Source organism: Xenopus laevis, chromosome 3S, assembly GCF_017654675.1.
Source record: "Xenopus laevis strain J_2021 chromosome 3S, Xenopus_laevis_v10.1, whole genome shotgun sequence".
In the NCBI taxonomy this organism is placed as follows: domain Eukaryota; kingdom Metazoa; phylum Chordata; class Amphibia; order Anura; family Pipidae; genus Xenopus; species Xenopus laevis.
The window spans coordinates 34,226,586-34,249,089 of NC_054376.1; positions in this window are offsets into that span (position 1 = coordinate 34,226,586).

Below are 22,504 nucleotides of genomic sequence, written 5' to 3' on the forward strand. Positions count from 1 at the left end.
GGGATAAAGGAACAACAAAAGAACTCGGCTTTTTTAAAAATGAATACCTACTCATTAAAAAACAAATTTCTTAAAGTAAAAGAACTTTTAAGAACTCTTAAATGTACTAGTTTGCCATCCCAGGTAACATTCTACCCAAGTCAAGGTGCTCACTTTGTCTCAATTCAGAAGTTGTAGGATTGGCTGTAGGGTTGCCAACTGTCTGGTTTTGACCCAGACAACCTGGTTTTTGGAAGGGTCGTTCTGGTCAAAACTGACTGCCCCTAAATTGGTGACCAGTGATTTGCCCAGCACAGTCCTCTGATGTCACTTGCCCCACCATGATGCCACCCACCTCGTGACGCCACCTTCTCCTGCCCGGCATTTCTAAAGCTGAAACCTTGACTGACATCTAGTGCAAGTTCAGGTTCTTTTCTCTGTGATCACCTACAGTAAACCAGAAGCCATGTCTAAATGAGCTTCATTTGTGCATATTCCTGTCAGGAGATCTGTTTAGACTGTAAGCTCTTGTGAGCAGGCCCCTCTGTTCCTATTTTTATGCTGTAAAACTTGTTTATTGAATTAATGTAAGACCCTTGTTTGGTATAAAGGAATGTAAAGTGATCCATTTGACCCAATTTGCTTCGACAAATAATTGCAAAATGTCGAAAAAATTGCCAAATGCATTCAAGTCTATGGGACAAATGTACTAAAGGGCGAAGTGACTAACGCTGGCGAAAATTCGTAACTTCGCTAGCAAAGGAGATAGACACTAGCGCTACGTCACATTCTAACGGCACGTGAATTTTTGATCTGCGGATTTTAGTGAACGTTACCTCTTACGCCAGACTTGCCTTCGCCACCTCAGACCAGGCAATATAGTGCAGACCAGGCAAGTGCAATATAGTAAAAAGTTGAAAACGCTGGCGACTTTTCAGTTTTTCAGGGTGATAGGCTGCAAAAGATCGTAATTTTTTTTTAGGGTACCCGGCTTCCCCCCTACATTTCCTGACATATGGCACATAAACTATACACTGGGCTCAAAAGATCGTAAATTTTTTTAGGGTATCCGGCTTCCCCCTACATTTCCTGACATATGGCACCTAAACTATACACTGGGCTCATGTGTAGGGCAATATAACAACTTTATTTTATTTTATTAAGGTTCCCTGGGCTTGTGTATTGTAATGTATTTGCTGCAACATATACGTACATTGAAATTGAACTTACCGCCCATATGCAAATTAGCCTACGCTAGTACAACTTCGCTTTGCTTGCCGAATTAACGCTAGCGAAACTTCGCCATCGTTCTGCGCCCTGGACGCAACTTCGCATTTTAGTGAATTATAGTTGTTCTGGCTAATTTTCACCTGGCGAAGTCTGACGATGTGAGTGAAGCCGTCACTGGGAGAAGTTCCAGAGTTTAGTGAATTTGCCCCTATGGGTGCAACGATTTTTTTGACGTGCACAATTTATTTCACCCATTGAAGACTATGGGCTTCTTTTTCGGGAGAAACCATCACGAATCCATAAGTAAATGATGTTGATCTCAGAGAAGAGGGCATGAAGTGGAACAAGATGGTGCCTGCTATGCCACTCTACTTCCCATAAATGGGATAAAGTTGCTCATACATGTGAAGCCCACTTGTAACTTGTTTGGAGTGAGAGAGAGATAAAAAAGGATTCAGACAACTTCTCCCATGTGCAAAAAATGCCCCAAAATGGCATCACAAAATAGTATAATATTTGTATAGTCCATAATAGGAGGACTTTACCCAGGTGCACATAAACCAATTAATAAATCATTTTTACAGTCCTGTGCCAGTGCTCACAGAACAGTTTGCAAGCTATTTTGGGCAAGGCCTTGTTGTACGGGTTATTGGTGGTTTTTGTGTGTTTTCCTGTATGCTTAATGTATTCATCCATTCATTTTACAACACTGCAGAATATGTTGGTGCTTTATAAATATGTATTATTATAATAATAATAGTAAGAATAAAATCTTCAGTTTCCATATTTGCCCTGTTTAGTACAAGGAAACACAAAAACTTAAAGCAATAGGAAAAAAGTGTATTCAGCACAAGCCCTATTCGTTGCACTCATGTTGAAATCAGTGGCAAGTTTTGCTATATGACTGATCATTTTGTGTTATCTTGTTAGTACTTGTGTATCACTGTGGTTTCTAGGGCTGTTTTCAGTGGCATTTCTCTAGGGAAATGTTTGCACTAAGCAAAATCCTATTAGGCATTTCCCTGAGAAAGATCACAATTTGGTGATAAAAGTGTTGGCTTTTTCTGACTAGTTGTCCATTTGTTTGTTCCTGCCTAAAAAAGGCTGCAGTACTCTCAGGGCCTATCGGCTGTAGAAGGTTGGCATTGGGACCAAGGAGGAAGAGCAAGGTCAAAATCCAGGCAATAAGTCAAGGGCAGGCAGCAATCAGTGTAGTCAGGAACTAAGCAAGAAGATCAAAATCCAGGAATCAGTCAGTTAGGAATAATAGAGCAATATAGAACCTATATTCGGGCATTGAACCCAGGTCTCTGGCATCCTTTTATTTACAATTTGGCAGCAAATTGCAATGTGATGATGTTACGCGCCAGTATTCTGACGTCACAATGTGAACCGAACTCACCACCATCTATTATATATCATTTAGACATAATGCAATGTGAAAATTAAGAGAACCTTGAGACATTCATCTATACAAAGGTAACTGATGGGAATACATTATTGCATTAAAGTCATCCCCCAGAATATTTGCTCAATGTGCTTTATGGGCATCCACAAAAGAGGGAAAGTGCCTTATACAGTATATGATGGTCAAGAGGATATCCAAGTAAATGAACTGAGGATACAATGGAGTGGCCTATGACTGTAGATTGTGAGTGTATCCTTGCAGGCAAAAAATCAAACTGCAGAAGAAATATGACCCCAAAGGGACTTTGCTGTAGATAATAATAGTCATTGGTTTTACCTGACACCTGTCTCTGATTGCCTTGGGGGGAGGGTAAATAAAAGGCAAGTCAACCCCAAAATAAAAGTTTGCCTCAATAAAGAAAACATAATTCTAAGAAACTTTTCAATATATATTTATTACAAATGTTCAGTGCTTTTAAAGCTATGTGTTATTTGTTGCAAATGTCTTCATTCCCCAGCAAAGACAGGTCTGTTAATCAGCTGCCTTGCCTTACATTGTTTCAACAATCTGAGCCACCAGGACAGAGAATAGAAAGGGACAAACACTGCTTTCAATCAGCGCCGTTCCTGTGTATATTGCCGCCTGAGGTAGTTCCAGTAATGCCCCCCCCAGCCAGAATACATTTCCGGGGGGAAGCAGCAACGCTAGTGCGGAGAGTGCAATTGCGCTCTCTCGCTGTAGTAAAGCCGAATTTCCGGTTTAAAAAATGGAAATTCGGCTCTTAAAGGCACCAGCTGGCTCTTAAAGGAAACCTAGCTGGCGATGCCCTGCTTTAAATAGCAACACATATACAAATAACTTTAAAAACCATAGAAAATTTGTAGTGAATGTATATTGCAAAGTTGCTTAGAATTATGTTTTCTTTCATTAGGGTTGATATTCCCTTTAAGCTGTATGACAATTGTACTATCCCTGTTAAGGTGAGTGCAGATGCGTATATACATATATTGTGTGTATATATTGTTTTTGACTCCATACAGCTACAGAGAAATCCATTTCTCTACATTTCTTCTAACTAGCGGTTAGTGCTTTTCCATTAGTATAAATCTTTAATTTCCCTAAAATGACATGTTTAAAAAAGCCGACGCAGAGCTGTTTCCATCCCTCTGCTGATTGTTCCTGTTAATGGCTCTAAGCCGTACAGTGATGTAAACATTAGTCAAACAGCTTTGATACACAGCTGAGTCCTACAAACCAGCAGGAATAGATTACTGATCAAAGGCAGGGGTCATATAACTCTACTAGCCGTAAAAATGGAAAGAAAGCAAATCCCACTGTCACCGTTGGCTAATAACCCCTCATTACAGTTGATGGATTACACAAGAGGTGTTATAATATCTTCGGAATCGTGAGTACAACAAAATATTTGTTTCAGAGCAAACATGGCTAATAGCCTGTGTGTTTTGTCCAAACATTACTGCTTATGTTACCCCTATATTCTTAGATCCAGATGTAAATTGCCTTTCACACCTTTATAAATAGGGCTCAGTAACATTTCATGAAGTTAAGAATATATATATATATATATATATATATATATATATATATATATATATATATATATATTTCAGACACTTTTCTACTTAAATATTCTGTCTAGATCGACATGTAGACATTTAGGAGCATGTTCATTAATGGAGATAATGTTCTGCCAAAAAGTTCTACAAAACTGTCACTGACCTACTTGAATTCTGCCTGCCCTGACTTGGGCCAAGGGTTGCTGTCTTTTTAAAGGGGAACTATCGTACAAATTAACATTTTATATCAGCTTCAGCATACTGAAATAAGATCAATTAAAATCAATTAAAAATTCTGTAACGTTTCTGAAATAATCAAGTTTATCTTCACTATTCCGCTCTCAGCATCTGTTTCTCCTCAGTCTGTCTTCATGCAGCAGTTGGGTGTCAGATGAATGATCCAATATATCTTTTAGGGGGGCTCCTTTTGCCTAGAAGATATATAAGAGCTCACTTTATTAAAATAACCAGAAATCCTGTCTCTCTACATGCAGAATTTGTGCAAAAGGCAGTTACTTTGTTTTATTTTCTTTCTTCTGGAATCAGTTATTTAAGTGAGCTCTAATACATCTGCTAGGAAAGGGAGCCCCCTATAAGATATATTGAATCATTCATCTGACACCCAACTGCTGCATGAAAACAGAATGAAGAAAAACAGATGCTGAGAGAGAGATAGTGAATATAAACTTGCTTATTACTGGAACAATGTAGAATTTTGAATTGATTGTATTTAGAAAGTTACTTACTTCAGTATGAGGACACTTATATAAAAAATAAATTGCAACAGTTCCCCTTTAAACATATAAAAGGGGTGGTCCATGATGTAAAGGAGGTGAAGTGCCAACAAAAGGGGCAACACTAAGATGCAATGGACAAGTCAAGGAAATATAATACCAGTGGCGTAACTACCGGGGGTGCAGGGGGGAGCAGGGGGTGCGATTGGGCCAGGACCCGCACCTCCACAGGGCCCCCCCGGCAGCACGCGTGTCACTAATTCCGCCGGTTCCGGGTGTACGGATGGGGGTGGGGGGGCCCGGCTGCGCGTCCCGCACCAGGGCCCGCCCCCCTCTAGTTACATTTCTGTATAATACAGATAATGGGATAGTACAATTGGAGCAGATTGGGTGCTTAAAAGGGTGGTTAAACTTTAAGTTAACTTTTAGTATGTTATAGAATGGCTAAAGTCTAAAGTCTAACCAACTTTTCAATTGTCCTTCATTTTTTTTCTTTTTTAGAATTAAATTTTTAACTGATTTGCCATACTTCTTCTGACTCCTTTCAGCTTTCAAATGGGGGTCACTGACTCCATCTACAAAATAAAAACTATGTAAGGCTACAAATGTATTCTTATTGCAACTTACTCATCTTTCTATTCAGGCCTCTCCTATTTATATTCCAGTCTCTTATTCTAATTGGTGCATGGTTGCACACTAGCAACCAGATTGCTGAAATTGCAAACTGAAGAGCTGCTGAATAAAAAGCTAAAGAACTAAAAAAAACACATAAAACAAGAAATCCAATTGAAAATTGCCTCTCTCTACATCAGGGGTCCCCAACCTTTTTAACCCGTGAGCCACATTCAAATGTAAAAAGAGTTGGGGAGCAACAAAAGCATGAAAAAAGTCCCTTGGGGTGCCAAACAAGGGCTGTGATTGTCTATTTGGTAGCCCCTATGTGGACTGGAACAAGAAGCTCTACTTGGGACTGTAATAAGTTTTTATGCAATTAAAACTTCATTTCAAGCTTCAAATTCAAAAATAAGCTCCTTCTTTGAGGACCCTGAGAGCAACATACAAGGAGTCGGAGAGCAACATGTTGCTCGCGAGCTACTGGTTGGGGACCACTGCTGTAGATAAACATGGGCCAATAATCTGCTTGAACGCTGCCTTTCCCCATATTCTACCAGAAATGCTGTTTGCTGTGGTCATGAAATGGTTAAGAATAGCACAGAAATTCCGAAGATAGCCTTAAACAAAATAACTTTTTGGCACCCTGCTCACTATTGGACACTTGTTATCTCCAAGCGCTTGTAGCTGATCTGCCTGGATGCACATAAAAATGGATATAGTCATCAACAAAAAAGCTTTTAGAGGGCTGTTTTATATTAACTGTGAACATGTTATGACTGAAGATTATCTCAAAAATTCCTATTATAGTTCATATGGAAATAAAACCAGTAATTAACTTGGCACCAGCAATAGTACAGGGCCCATTAAAAAAAGGCTTGCCGTATTGCTGTCAGCAATTTCCTATTTCAGCAGAGGAGGGCAGCCAAGTTACATGGCAGCATTTCCAAGCCTGCGCTGGTGACATGGGAGTTCAGGCAACAGAAATGACTAGAAACACTCTCCAGTCAAATGCCAATGGTCAAACCTTCCTTGTTTAAATATAGGCAAATAAAATAGTATTTAATAAGACATTGGGGCTCTCTTACAGAAAAGTTGAATTAAGGACTAATAGACTTTTAAATGCTTCTTGGTATGTGTTTGTATTAGATGTAAATGTATGGAGTTCAGCCATGGACACAACTTGACATTTACATCTTTATTTGAGTTCATTTCTTAAGGAGGCTCCAAAAGTGGTCACATTGTAATTGTTTCCCACAATCCATCTCGCTTGCTGTTCTCATATTCTGGCCAGTATAGTGTACTTTGCTTTGTAAACACATTGGTTAAGGTCTGCAGTGCTTATCTTTGTCTTACCTGGATTAGTTTGCATTGTACAATGTCTTTAATAGTGATGGGCGAATTTGCGCTGTTTCACTTCGCCGAAAAATGCGCGAATTTTGCGAAACGGCGAAAAATTCGCGAAACGGCGCCCGTTTTTGACGCCAGCGTCTGTTTTTTCGCTGGCGGCGAATCACGCAAATTCGTGCCTGGCGAATACATTTGCCGCGAATTCGCGCCTGGCGAATAAATTCGCCCATCACTAGTCTTTAACCTTGACGGTGCGGCTAACAGGAAATCATGGAGCTGTAAACAATGAGATCTATCTCAAAGGCAGTGCTCGTGAAGAATGTTTCTAAGGATATTCTATTCTCCCAGTATAGAGACCTGTAGTTAATATGCATTCTGATGTGTAGACTTCCATGGGAATCAATGATACCTACTTCCGTCTTATAAGTCGCCCTCCAACACAATATGTATCCCAACCCTAGTTTTAAAGACACCCAAATAAACTATTTTGACATTTCAAAATTATTTGCAGTACAGGTATGGGATCTGTTATCCGGAAACCCGTTATCCAAAAAGTTCCGAATTACGGAAAGGCTGTCTCCCATAGACTCCATTATAATCAAATAATCCGAATTTTTTAAAATGATTTTCTTTTTATTTATAATAATAAAACAGTAGCTTGTACTTGATCCAAACTAAGGTATATTAAATCTTTATTGGAAGCAGAATGAGCCTATTGGGTTTATTTAATGTTTACCTTATTTTCTAGTAGTCTTAAGGTATGAAGATCCAAATTACGGAAAGACCCATTATCCGGAAAGCCCCAGGTCCCGAGCATTCTGCATAATAGGTACCATACCTGTATAAATTATCACATACATAAATGTCAGAACATTTCTTTCATGCGCCAACAAACTGCATTTTAACATCCTCTTAAAATTCTTAACAGGTATCTTTATAATGACATCAGGCGCCTAACTACAAGCCGGCTAAGGAAATGTGATTTTATGGGGGAGTATATCATATTTATTTAAGCAGAAAGGAAAATGGAAGAAGACATGGTGGAGGAACCCTGAAACTACCACGCAGCCATATTTCTCCAAATACCATCTGTCACCAAACTGCGAAGTCATTTCAAGCACATAATAGCTCGGTGTAATTAAACATGTGCCTTATTGGAAATTAGGGCTGAAATACAAGGGAGTCCTTTATACCAAGAGCTGATTTCCATATCTGCAGCATCCAAGGGAAGTGATTTTTGCACTGTGTATGGAGCTTATGGAAATATCTTAAAATGATCTCCCTCATTACTGCATCAATGGAATATATTTGCAATGTAATGGACAACTAAAAACACAAGCGCAATTTGCAAAATTATTCAAAACAGCAAATGTATAGGAATGTATGCAGTGCTGACACTTTCCAGAAATTATACATCATTAACAACAGTCCCTGTCCCAACAGAGCTTTCAATCAAAGGTCCCTATCACATTCACATATTCACACACTATGGTGTGTGAACCTGCTTCTATGTGTACAAGGAAACTGGAGTGCCTGGAAGAAAGCCTCTCAAGAATGAGGAGAACATATCATATTCAAACAACATGCACTGGGGTCATTAATTAACCTGCCTGTATGTTTTTGGAGTATGGGATGAAACCAGAGTACCTGGAGGAGACTCAGAAGACACCAGGAGAACATTAAAAGTCCTTGGAGATAGTGTCCCTTAGTACAACTACTATTATATATGTATCATGTTAATGGTCTTCAGTGAGGACCAAAGGAAAAATGATGATGGAAAGTTCCCGGTATCTATATATTTATCTATCCATCTAATATAGATATCAAAGTTTCATGCAGAGTTGGACTGATCTGCAATAAAAGTATAGGATCTATCGGTGGATCCAGCTGAAGAACAAACCCCATTCTCAGCCCTTTCTGCCATAGGTCAATAAATCTATAACGTTTAGGATCATCTATCTATCTATCTATCTATCATCTATCTATCTATCTATCGCTCTATCTATCGCTCTATTGATCGATCTATTCATCTATCTATCTTAGATATTTCTCTATACATATATACATATTTATCAACGTTCCATGCAGAGTCAGACTGATCTTCTCTGAAAGGAGAGGATCTCTTGGTGGAGCCATCCTTATGTCTACCACAGGGCAACATGACATTTAGGACCATTTACATACCTAGATGTAACGGTTGTAAAAGTAGGCTTTTGGTGTTCAGGTCTTCTGTTGGGCCCAAGGTGGCCTACTGGTTCAATGCCACTACAAGGCCAGTATTGGTCATACTGTTGACTATGTGGCCATTTGTAGCTACTGTGTTATTTTATAAGGTTGAGCGTGAGCTTCAGCTGTATACAATAATGAAATAATTGTCCATGCATAGGTAAGCAGCTTAAATAAAAGACAACTAACTGTTCACTCTGGGTATTGTGCAAACATATGCTTAAAACTTTACTAGTTGCCTTGACTGCCAATAAAAACTTAAAATACATCTTTGCACAAGAGCTACAGAAATTATGTTCCTATATATATAAATAAATATATATATATATATATATATATATATATATATATATATATATATATATATATATATTGAATATATGTGTTTGTGTGATTATAAAGCAACCATCTTACTCCATACCTTAACATGACAATAATGTCATTGTTTCTGGTAAGGGGCTAGCATGGTGTATATTTTCTTGTGTATACATTGAGTATGGCTCATTTTACAGCTAGATTTATTGTACAGTAACTGTTCCAAAGCTTTTTGTACATACACTGTGACTGCTAGGAAACATGGCTCCCATCCAGGCCACTAAAATAAGGCAGCAATATTGATTTCCCAAGGGACTTCAGGAAGACAACTCAGAGGTTATTGTGAGATGGAAGTCATATTTAGAAAGTCTTGAGATACCTATGCTTGACCTGCTTGGGGTAGCTGGGGGTGTATTATAGAAATGCATTTAATGTATGGGTTCTTGCTGGTGGAAAACACAGGGTTTTTTTGCAGAGTATATCTATTCTTTATATGGTACAAGGTCACCAAGTCTCACTTTGTGCAGGTGCAGCAAAATATTTCTAATATAAATCAGTCCCTTCTGTATTGCCAGGACTTCGCAGCACACAGTACAGTAAATATTAGATGAGCGTTTGAACACACTGTAAACACAGAGCCTTAATGCTGACTTAATTTGACTGGAAATGTCACTGGATTTATAACACTTTATTTTACTGGCATCTTTTTCCGAGGTGGTGGGCATGGGGGGGTGGAGGGGAAAAAAGGGGGGAGAGAGGTAGAAAAAGAGCCTGAATCTTGCTGAAATATCATTATTAAAAAGGCACGCTGAAAAGTCAAGTAGGCCAGAGGGAGGTATTTAATGAAAGTGAGGTGCTGTATTCTGCAATGGTGCCGTGGGGAGGCTGAATTTCTTATTTATTTGGCTTGCACGCTTAGCAATCGTTAGCAATGCATCTGCTGAACCTCTAGTCATAAATCGCACATTTTTTAGAGCTAGGGAAAAAAAGCAAAATAAAGAAAACCTCTAAAAAAAACCCTTAAAAACAAAATAAAATACAGCTGCACAAGCTTCAGACTTGATGTTTATACTGTATCTATTAGACAAGCAGACACGCCGCAGTCTAAAAATAGAGATGGTGCTAATAGGTCAAAACATCATGTACTTGAGTTGTATCGATTATTGTATTGATATTGTATTGGCATGGGTTGTTGTTGGAGGATTCTCCTGAGATGCTGCTGATTAGCCTAGATAAATACATATTACATTGTAATAATTAATAATTATAATAGAAATATATCCGTTTTACAATAATAATCAGGACTTCCCAGTGTATCATTTTTATCTGTATATGTATAAAATTCATTATATGGTAATGCATTACCTTGATGGAGGAAACACAATGCATGGAGCTGCTGTACACTTCTGATCATACAGCCATTGTTAAGGACCTTGATAGCACATGCTGCACATTTATAAACACTGGGCAGTAACCTATGGCAACCAATCAAATATTTGCTTTTATTATTCAACTGTCAGCTGCCTGTAAAAAGCCAGTCACTGATTAGTTGCTATGGGGAACTGTCCAAGTGCAAATTTACCCAGTGTTTATAAATAACCCTCAGTGGGGGGTAGGTTATTTATGATGCAGAGGCTCATTTTGGGGTGGTGTTTCTCTGCAATGGGTAGAAATGTGTTACGGTGTAGCCTCACTTTTGTAGCCTCAGCCTTGCACTTGCTCTACTAGTGTAATAGATACTAGGGTAGTGTATCTTTAGAATGAAAGTTCATTCCCAATGTCCGGCACAGTGGTGCAATGGTTAGCATCGCTCCCTTGTGGTCTTAAGTGTTTGTGTGTCTTCTTTGTCTTCCAAAAGCACACAGGCAGGTTAAATGACCATAGGTTGTATGTAATAGGGACTGATGTGAATGATGTATAATCTCTATAAAGTGCTGTGGAATATGTAGGCACCATATAAATAAAGGATGGTGACAATGGAGACTGTATGGAAGGATGCTTCGGCGTTCTGTTTTATTTTGCAGCCCCCCAACTGCCCATGGCGCTGTATCCCAATATGACTAGGCCCAGGAAAAGCGAATGATTTACATTTTTGCTTTGGTAACATATAGCGGGGATTGAGGGAGAGGCGGAAAGCGCTGTGTAATATTTCTCTGCTGACTTGTTTTATTAGCTTGCTTTAAACATGTTACATTACTGCATTTACTTGAATTGGCAGCCTGATAAATACCTCTCCTGGTCGTGATTGCGATTGCTCTGGGCATTAATATTATTACATTCTGTCAGTGGGAAACGTCTGAGGGATGACTTACTGTAAAGATTACACGCTGAAATAAATCACGTTTCGCTCTTTGTTTCCGTTTATGGCCTCTTGGAATGGAGTCAATCTCCTTTTAAGTTGCATTTCTTCTTTTTTTTTTTTTTTTTCCTTCCTCCCTGCTCCCTCCTCACTCTCAGCCTGTTACATTATGTATCGCTGTCAGATTGGAACAGATGAGGTGTCAAACATGAGCTTTTTTGAATAATTTCCACCCTCGGGTTGTTTTTATGAAGGACAAGTACAAAACCGCAGAAGGCATTAGAAGGGAGGGGGAGATGGTGCTACCCTGCTGATATGGCTGGATATGGGTCAGAGGTGGCTCAAGAACAGTTTATAGTCACAAGATTATGCTGTTGTGCTTGGTAATAGTTTCCAGACCAGTAAATCTAACTAGCTGGACGTGCAGTAGCGCAATTATTGCAGGAATTGAATGTCACTGCTACATAGAGTGAAATGCCATTGACAAAGCTTAAAAAAATATACCTTAGTGGCTGCGTGACTGCATTGTGATGCTTGTCAGCGGAAAGGGCCGGCGTTGCATCAATTTACTGGTGTTTGTTGATGTATGAACAAGTGGTTAAACATTACTGAGAGTAATGGGCAACATGACATTTTCAGCCTTGAAAGAATGTACCATGGAGATCTCACTAGGGGTTCATAGCCCCTGATAGTCTAGCCTTGGCTACGATGCATTCAAAAATGCATCTGTGAAATGTTAAAATAAAGGGAATTGCATTTTTTTCAGCAAAATATCTTACGGAAAATGGCATTAATCAAAAAAAAAAAAAAAAATCATGAAGCTTGATGATGTTGAATGTTTCTCCAGATTGAGCAATAGTAATGCAGGCTTGGCACAGGGTTTGTGGGTCTGCTAAAGTCTGGGCCACAAATTGGTTTTATGACCTAAAATGCAAATAAGCCTGGCCTTGGTAATAAAAGAGCTTTGCAAAATGTGAACCATAAAGCCTATGGCAAGTGTTCTAGAACCGAACGCAGGGCAAACAGTGCACATCATTTGTCTACAATTTTTGCATAGTGCTATAACATACCATGGCCAGTCTGGATCTATCAACATTCTACAAGCTCTTCCAGTCAGCCAGGGGTTCCCTCAAGTCTAGATAACCACCTGTGAGTGAGTGATGACTGGACCATGGTCATAAAACCCATAATACTGACATGGGGTCATATTCAATTTGAGAAGAAAAGCTTATCTTCTAATTCAATTCCAGATTTGTCTATAGAGCCAGATACAATTCAGAGAGAGGTCACACGGGGCGATTATTCCATTGCATTTTAAAAACGCGAGGTTGAGTGTAAATATGAACAAAATGAAGCCCTACTGAAAATAATGGAATACACACTATAGCAATTCCCATCGGGTGTTGCAAGCCAACATCTGCCACGAGATGCCAGTATTTGCGTTTTTCAGCAGTAATGCCAATACGCCAACCAATAAGCCAATGCTTTATTATTGAACTCTCTTGAAATACACTTTGCTGAAATACACCGTGTATGGATTGTGCATATACGTATTTGTGGCGCTGGCTGCTGGTGATGTAATTACGTTGCGTATTGACGTTCAGTGTACCTTTTGCATATAAATTGCTTTTCCGCTTGGCTTTTTCTCACAAAAGTTTAATAAAACTCTTCTGAGCGGAATAGTGGGGAACAAGAAAAACCATGTTGGAAAAAGAAAACTACAGGCTGAAAAAAACACATTATCTTGCACATTTTTTTTCCATAGAATTCAATAGAGATGTCATGTGATAAACAGTGAAATACGTTTCTCTTTGAGTCTGCTCCAATAGCAAAACCTGCAATTGAATTAGGAGATAGCTTTTCTCATCAAATATGACTATAGACAATAGTGCGTTATATTATCTCCAGTAGAATAGTTTCCATCTATGACTTGAATATTGACTAAAGGTTCCACCTCTGATTAAGGGCATAGGCCAGTGGCTTCCGAAATAGAATCCTAGAATCCTAGTCCCCTTAAGTTGGCCATAGATGCAAAGACTATCGAGGATTCATACGATTTTCAGACCGTATGTGGAGAGTCCGACATTTTTCGTCTGGCGGAGATCGGTTGTTTGGTCGATCGGACAGGTTAAAAGAATTCTGTCGGCTGCCAATAAAATATCTGCTTGTATTGCCGATCGTACGATTTTCAGAGGGAGACTGTCATTAAAGGGATACTGTCATGCGAAAAACATTTTTTCAAAATGAATCAGTTAATAGTGCTGCTCCGGCAGAATTCTGCACTGAAATCCATTTCTCAAAAGAGCAAACAGATTTTTTTATATTCAATTTTGAAATCTGACATGGGGCTAGACATATTGTCAATTTCCCAGCTGCCCCAAGTCATGTGACTTGTGCTCTGATAGTGATATCACCCCCTCCCTTTTTCCCCCAGCAGCCAAACAAAAGAACAATGGGAAGGTAACCAGAATACACAGCTCCCTAACACAAGATAACAACTGCCTGGTAGATCTAAGAACAACACTCAATAGTAAAAAAACCCATGTCCCACTGAGACACATTCAGTTACATTGAGAAGGAAAAATAGCAGCCTGCCAGAAAGCATTTCTCTCCTAAAGTGCAGGCACAAGTCGCATGACTGGGGGCAGCTGGGAAATGGACAAAATGTCTAGCCCCATGTCAGATTTCAAAATTGAATATAAAAAAATCTGTTTGATCTTTTGAGAAATGGATTTCAGTGCAGAATTCTGCTGGAGCAGCACTATTAACTGATTCATTTTCCCATGACAGTATCCCTTTAACTTTGTCGGACATAACTTCCGTATGATTGCTGTCAGGGGCAGAACATCGGCTGATCTGTTATTTTACTACTTTATTTGATCAGAATGGTTAGTGGCAGGTCGGGAGAAGGGGAAGTCCGATCGTACAAATCATTCGTACGATCGGATTCTTGTGTCTATGGCCAGCTTTAGTGAGGCTTAGATTAATGGATGTGAATAGGATTTGGAGAAAAATGCCAATTTGGGCTTCTAGATACTAATGGAAGTCCATCTTCATGGTCAGCTGCGGTGTGTAATATAGAGAGTGTATAAGCAAATATAACTCCCAGCTAAAACAGTCTACCATCTAACAGAAGATTTTGTGTTAATTCAAAAGGCAAAATTAATATCTACTGTCTTTCAGCAACTGTCCCTTGAGAAACGCCTGATACTGTACACTAGTTCTACCTTCAATATGACTGACAGGATAAAACTATAATGCCTCTAGACTCAATGGAAAATAGAACCATCATTTTAAGCTGTGACAAAAATCCTTCCTTTCTTATATTTAATCAAGTTAATTATGCCCTGCAGTGCCATGCAAAAGGAGAAAAGATTGAGATTATATAAATATCTGTCCATCAGAGGTTCTGTCTACATGTCCATCAAGTTTTAACTTTTGCTTCAGTAAATGCTACCAAACGTCTAGATGATCCGGAGAAAAGCAAAGAAGCCATCAATGTATTGGGTAAAGATGAATTGAATGAATTCTGAACTGGGATCAGGCCCTGGATCTTACTAAGAACATTAATATTGGCGACCATGTGTCCCCCAGTTGCTTAAAATGAATGTAATCTTTTCTGAAAACTATTTAGTGCATCTGCCAATAGAATGCCTTTAGGGAGGGAATTCCAAAGCTAATTCTTACAGTAAAAATCCCAAGATCATAACCTTTTATTTATGGATTGTGAAACTCAATTGACACTTAACCACCTTGATCACCAGTTTGTGTGGATTTAATTTCAAAACCACCTAGAAAGGTCCATTTATAACTTCTCTCTCTACATGTAAACCATCATCCACTTCTCTATTAATATCCAAACAGCAAAACCAGGACACACAGAGCCTTGTTTGGAAACCAGTCGTTTATGTGGTGTAGAAGCAGAAGCTTTGGTAAAATATAAAAGGATCTTCTGTAACCCCACTGTCCCAGACAAACCTTGCAAGTCATAGAATAATGTTACAATGGGGCTAGGTGCAAAGTGCAAACATACAGGTGCAATACAACATGTTTTTGTCAGGGGCCTATTGGCTCCTAGCGGAGAAGTCCGGACCAATGAGGAACCTTAGGGGTTAAGTTCAAGTTTGCAGTATCCAAAGGGGTCAGGCCTAAGCATAGTCAAGTTCAGGCAAGAGTTCAATGAGGCAGCAAGGATCAGTTTCAGGGTCTAGCAGAGGGTCAGGAATCCAGGAAACAACAATTAAAGGGGACCTGTCACCCTAAGAAATCATTTCAAATTCTTTTCTATCATGTTAGTTGAGCAAAATAAACTTTACTTACACTGTATTTATTATTTAAATTTTGTTTCCTTCTGTCTTGGAATTATACAATCACAGCAAGCAGGCAGCTGCCATTTTGTGGACATGGTTATTAAGGGAAATTGTGTATCACCCCAAAATCTTGTGTATGCCCCAGAATGGGGGACCTAATGTCCATGTGCAGTGCCCTACACAATTATAGAGCCTGAGGAGGGAAGGGGGAATGTGTGGAAAGCAGTGACTGAATGGAAAGTGAAAGTAATTGACTGCCCCTCCTCTATGCCACGGGCATAGAGGCGGGGCAGGTAATATTTGATTGACAGTTTAGATATTTAAACACCTTTATAACAGGTATGGATGTTTTAATGAAAATAATTTTTGGGGTTTCATATTTAATTTGCAAAGGACTTTCATTATGCAGCTTTTTAATTGTAGGTGACAGGTCCACTTTAAGGAAACCCAGGAACACAGCAGTTCCTATAATCGGGCATTGAACCCGCGACCTGGAAATTCAAGATGGCGGCTGCCATCTTGGCAAGGAAACACGTCATGTTTGTTAGTCCTTCCAAGCACCAGAAGATTAAATTACTGATATAGGAAGTGCCTGCTGGTGTTTTTCTGCTCACTTCTATTGTTTATTGTGGCAGAAGTGGCAGAACCAAGTCCAGACTGAGAATTAATATAGGCCCTGGCATTTCAGGTACACAGAGGCCCAAACAGCCCCCATCAGCCCACTAAATACTGACTTTCTATGGCACCTTATAGCAGCCCCTCTGGCATTTGCTGGAACCCACAGATTGCCAGTCCGGGCCTGGACAGAACCAAGCTGAGAAGTGAAAGAAGGTGCTACCTACATCCGTAATTTAACCCTCTTACAGCTGTATTGACAGACAGGACAGCAGTCGGACTCCTTTTCAAAATTCATAATTCCAGCCAATTAAACCTGCTAAAATCTTCAGACATAAAAAGAAAATAAAATGTAAATTGAAGAGCACTCTGAGCAAGTTTACATGGTTTGGTTGTGTATAATTCCCCTTTAAATTATTTAGTATTTCATATGAAGAAAATGCTCTTTTTGCCGGCAAGTGTGCAGGTCTGAGCAGTACCTGCCTAGTGAGTAAGTGAGTCTTTTCCAGAATTTGACCTTGACTCCAGAATTTATGAAGACAGCGCTTGCTTAAAAGCATGACCTGGAAAGTGCTGAGGCAGAATTCACTTACAGACTGCAATTTTACTTTCTTAGGGTTGAGCTGCTTAGCACACGAGCCACTTAATTTATGATTTAACATAAAAATTATTGAGACCAGGGAAAGCACAAGCAGGGACCGAAGCTCTTCCACCCTGTGATGTATAGACTTCCATTTTTTTTCATGGGCACCCTCAAGGCCAATGCCAATCAAAAGGACGTGAATCACCACTATGTATATCATGAATATTATGTGCAGCCGAGATGTCAGTTCCTGCCATAGGATATTAAAAAGCACAGGAGATGTTCTGCTAGCAAGTCACTACTGTGCGACCTTAATGATGTACAAGGCTTTGTGTGGGACAATTTCAGTAAAGTGGATTGACAAAGCTGATAATTGAAATCTTCCCCCGTCTCCTTCGCCTTTCATCAAGCCAGCACTGGAGTGGACTTTATAAGCATTTTAGGTTGCAAATCAGATGAGTCTATATGCAAAGTCTCTGCCTATTCTTCTCTATTAGGAAGGCAGCTAGTGTGTATTTAATGAATAACTTTGCCTTTGGAAATTGCTGCGGAGGTGGCTGGGGGGGGGGGGTCTGCATGTGGTTTCCATTTCCCACCACTGACAAACATAAAATCCGTCCTTGCACATACAATGTCAAATATGATATTCCTTGCAGCTGCGGCCAGATCTGTTATTCTAACCAAATCTGATTTAATCTTCGTTTGTCAAAGAGAATAGATGTGATTGGTTGTGAGCTGTTTTCTCACAATTACTGAGCGATGCTGGAGAGCTCGAGGATTCCGACACACTCAGCTTTTCTAAGGATTCCTCCCAAACCGAAAATAAAAGCATTTTGACCTTGCTTTGTAGGGAGGGCTCTTGGCTGGTTATATAAGTCTACTTTGCTATTTTTCAACACAATTTTAGGGTTGTCGTTAACTGTCAGTATGATGTAGAGAGGGATAATTATAGTCAATTTGCAATTGGTTTTCATTTTTTATTATTTGTGGTTAGTGATGGGCGAATTTGTCCCGGGCTAAAAATTATCGGAACTGCTATTTTGACACAGGCCACAATTCGTTGGCGTCAAAATGGGCCGTCTGGAACCGTCTGCAAATTCAAATTTATTCGACGGTGGCAAAACGCGCACATTCGCTGCGAATTTGCTCCTGGCGAATTTGCGCCTGGCGAATAAATTCGTCCATCACTATTTGTGGTTTTTGATTTATTTAGCGCTTTATTCAGCAGCTCTCCAGTTTGCAATGTCAACAATCTGGTTGCTAGGGCCCAAATGACCCTAGCAACCATGCATTGATTTGAATAAGAGACTGTAAAACGAATAGGAGAAGCCTGAATAGAGAGATGAGTAATAAAAAGTGGCAGTAACAATAAATATGTAGCATTTGTTTTTAGATGAGGTCTGTGACTTATGATGGGAATTTCTCCTGTTTCACTTCGCCGGAACATTTGCGAATTTCTCATGAAATTCGCTAAACAGTGAAAAATTCGCGAAAAAATTGTGAAACTAGAAAATTGTCACTAAAGTCAATGGGTGCCCAAATAGTGTTGATGCTTGGCGATTTTGACACAAGCAACTTTTCAAATGCGTGTTCAAAATGTTTTAACGCTGGCGAATCTTTGCGGGAGTTTCACGAATTTATTCGCCGCCGGCGAAATGCGGAGATTCACCGCAAATTCACGCCAGCCGAATTTATTTGCCCATCACTATCAGCGACCCCAATTTGAAAACTTGGAAGAGTCAGAAGAATAATAATTAAAAAACTAGAGAGGTACATTTCCTGAAGAAAATGTGAGTGGTGCTTGCCGTGGCAAAACTCAGGCCCCCATATATGTTGGGTGTCTTGCCCAGTCGCCCCTGGTGCCTAGAGAGTACACAAAGTCGGTAGAATCCGGATTAAACCGGTGAAATTTAAAGCCAACCAAATTTTACCATTGAAATCAATCCAAACAAACTGGCTATTTTTGGCTCCGCCCACTTTTAAAAATTTGCAACCCAGTCACCAAATGGACCAAGTTTGAGCACTCTTACATTAACAGTGTAAGAATGACAGGAATTTAAATATTCCCATTGAATAGCGTTAGGTAAAATTTGATTGGCTGTCTTAAGCTCCGCCCATTTTTCTGAATTTTAACCCCAGTTACCTAGTCATGGTCAGTGCCAAGTTTGGGGCCTCCGGTTTTAAAACTGTGAGAACGGCGGTAATCAAAAATTTTACATTGAAGTCAATAGGTGAAAACGGATTGTCTGTTTATGGCTCCACCCACTTTTCCTAAATTTTGACCGCAGTCACCCAGTGAGTAATTGAGCCAAGTTTGGTACACCTAGCATTTAAACCGTGATAATAGCAGCAGTTTATCATTTTTCATTAAGGTCAAAGGCTGAAATCTGATTGGCTGTTGTTGCCCCGCCCCTTTTTTTCCTAATTGTGAACCACAGTCACTCAGTGACTAACATACCAAAGTTTGGGAATGCTGTCATTTAATGTGTAAAAATGGCAGCATTTCTATTTTTTTCTATTGAAAATCAATGAATGAAATTTGATTGGTTGTTGGTGGCTCCGCCCACTTTTTCTAAACTTGAAGTGGAAACCCCCAGCGACCACATTTGTGATATTCAAGGTCCCTGACATCAATACTGAGAGAATGGCAGCCTTCTTAATTTTTCCCATTAAAACCAATCAAAGAAATCTGATTGGTTGGTTTTGGCTCCACCCACTTTTCTTAATTTTAATCCCAGTCCCCCAGTGACCAACTGTGCCAACTTTGAGGACCCTGCCATTAACCGTCTAAAAGCGGCAGCAGTTTAAAATTTTCCTATTTAATTGAATGGCTGAAATTTGATTGGCTGTTGTAGACTCCGCCCACTTTTTGTAAATTTTGGCCGCAGTCACCCAGTGACCCACGGTGCCAAGTTTGGGAGCTCTGGCTTTATTACTGTGAGAATTACAGCTGTTTACATTTTCTCATTGAAGTCAATAGGGAAAATCTGATTGGTTGTTTGCGGCTCCGCTCACTTTTTTGGGTCCCCAAAATAGGACAGAAAAGTCACAACACCCCATTCCCGAATAAGCTGAACGGTTTGACACCTCATTCATGGGTCTGCGACAAACTAATTATTCGATAAATTCCCCATTATAAGTCAATGGGGCAAATTTGGGGACCTCTCCTGCCCCGGGGGTAAAACTTATACCCTCGTGTGGGGTATCATCTGACACAGGTCGCAAACCTCTTCAAATGTGGTAAATTTAACGTTTCTACAAGATTCCCTCTCTGCGCTAGAATCCGTCAAAAGTTGGCCTCAATGTTAATCTATGGGACTTTTCGGGGTGGTTAATTGCCCCCGCAAGGGGCAATTAACCACCCACCCCTTAGAGAAGTCATACCACCCCATTCCCGATTAAGCCGCACGATTTGACACCTCATTCATGGGTCTAGGACAAACGGTGCGGGACTAGTTACGCGCCAAACTTTCATACGGAAGAAGAATAAAAATAAGTTTGCAAATTTGCAAGCATCACTAATAAGTTTGCAAGATAACAGTAGTGATGCTTTGCTTCGCAAGCACCACTAATAGTAATGAATAAATAAATAATGAAGACCAACTGAAAAGTTTTTTAGAATAGATCATTCTGTAACATACTAAAAGTTCACTTTAAGGTTAACCACCCCTGTAATAACCTTCACAGCCTTGGTGTAATAAATGTAATAGCAATCGGGGGGGGGGGGGGGGGGAGAGAATTGTTTCATGGTGTCCTTAAACTGGGCATTCACTGTAAGACCTGCTTGTGTTGTGACCTGTCAGTGCACTCGTGGGGTCCTCCTCCTCCATCTGAATCTTCTAACCTGCCCAATAAATACGCGGCCAATTTTTATGCAGCCAACAGGGCTGGTCCTATCAAATGTGGGGCCCAATTGGGACCATGTTGGCGGGGCCCCTAGACAAAGTGTTGCTGGCTACTGACACACCAAGTATTTAGGAAAATAAGGGCATACAGGCACAAAATAGAAAGGAAAGGGGCAGACAAGGTAACATAATGGGGGCACACAGGGTAAGAGAGAGAGGGAGGAAATAGGAGAGTGGACTGGGCCAATTAGTTTGGGGCTGGGCCGATTCAGCTTGGGAGCAGGCTTGGTTGGATTGGGGGCAGGCAGGGCCTATCAAGGTTGGAGGAAAGCTGGGCCTATGAGAGTTGGGGGCAGGCTAGACCTATGGATTTGGGGATGGGCTGGACTCTCAAAGTTGGGGGCAGGCCAGGCAGCATCATGTGCTGAGGGAAATATTATCTGTGCTGCCCTGTGGTGCGGGGCCCCCCAGAGGTGCGGGGCCCAATTGGGCCCAATTGGTCCAATTGGCCTAAGGCCGGCCCTGGCAGCCAATGCTGCTGTGTTTGAAAGTAGAAAAATGAAGTGAATGCACATAAAAGCAGGATATATTTTCATTTCAAAGCAACACTTTTAGATGTTATTTCTAAACGTTCCTAGGGTTGTGTTGCTGCAAGATTCGCAGCCAGTGGTCTGTTTTAATGGAGAATAAGGAAATCTATATTTATCAGCATACTTTTCAGATAAGAAAATGTAAGCCCTCCAAACAAATGAATGTACAGTTCTTCAGCGCACTCTTCTAAGCAATTTTTTAATTTTGCGTTACCTTTTTTCAGCAGTTTTTAAACTGCTAATATATAGGCACGGGACCTGTTATCCAGAATGCTCAGGAACTGGGGTTCTCCAGATAACAGATCTTTCCATAATTTGGATCTTCGTACCTGACTACTAGAAAATCATGTAAACATTATATTAACCCAATAAGCTGGTTGTGCATAATTAATTATAATGGATCACATACCTGTCATTGATTTAAACCAACAGTGCCCCCTGATGGCCATTTCAAAATTAATTTAATGAGGAAAGGAGAATCTTATGATATTTACCTGCTCAAAACTGCCCAGAAATACATCATATAACTCTTCTCTGCTCACTAATGTCATTTTCCAACCTGAGAAACATCACAACAGTTTCCTTTATTCAGGAAATGTATTTAATTATTAAAATGCTAAAACAATGCATTCAAACCAAAAGCACTACCTTCTGGAGGCTACAGTCACCTGAAAACTAATTTGCTGGAAATTTTGCAAATTTCCCGCGAAATTTGCAAAACTATTGCTATTTTTGAACACAATTTTAAGGTCTTCGTTAACTGTTAGTATGATGTAGAGAGCGATATACAGAGTCATTTTGCAATTGGTTTTCATTTTTTATCAGTTGTGG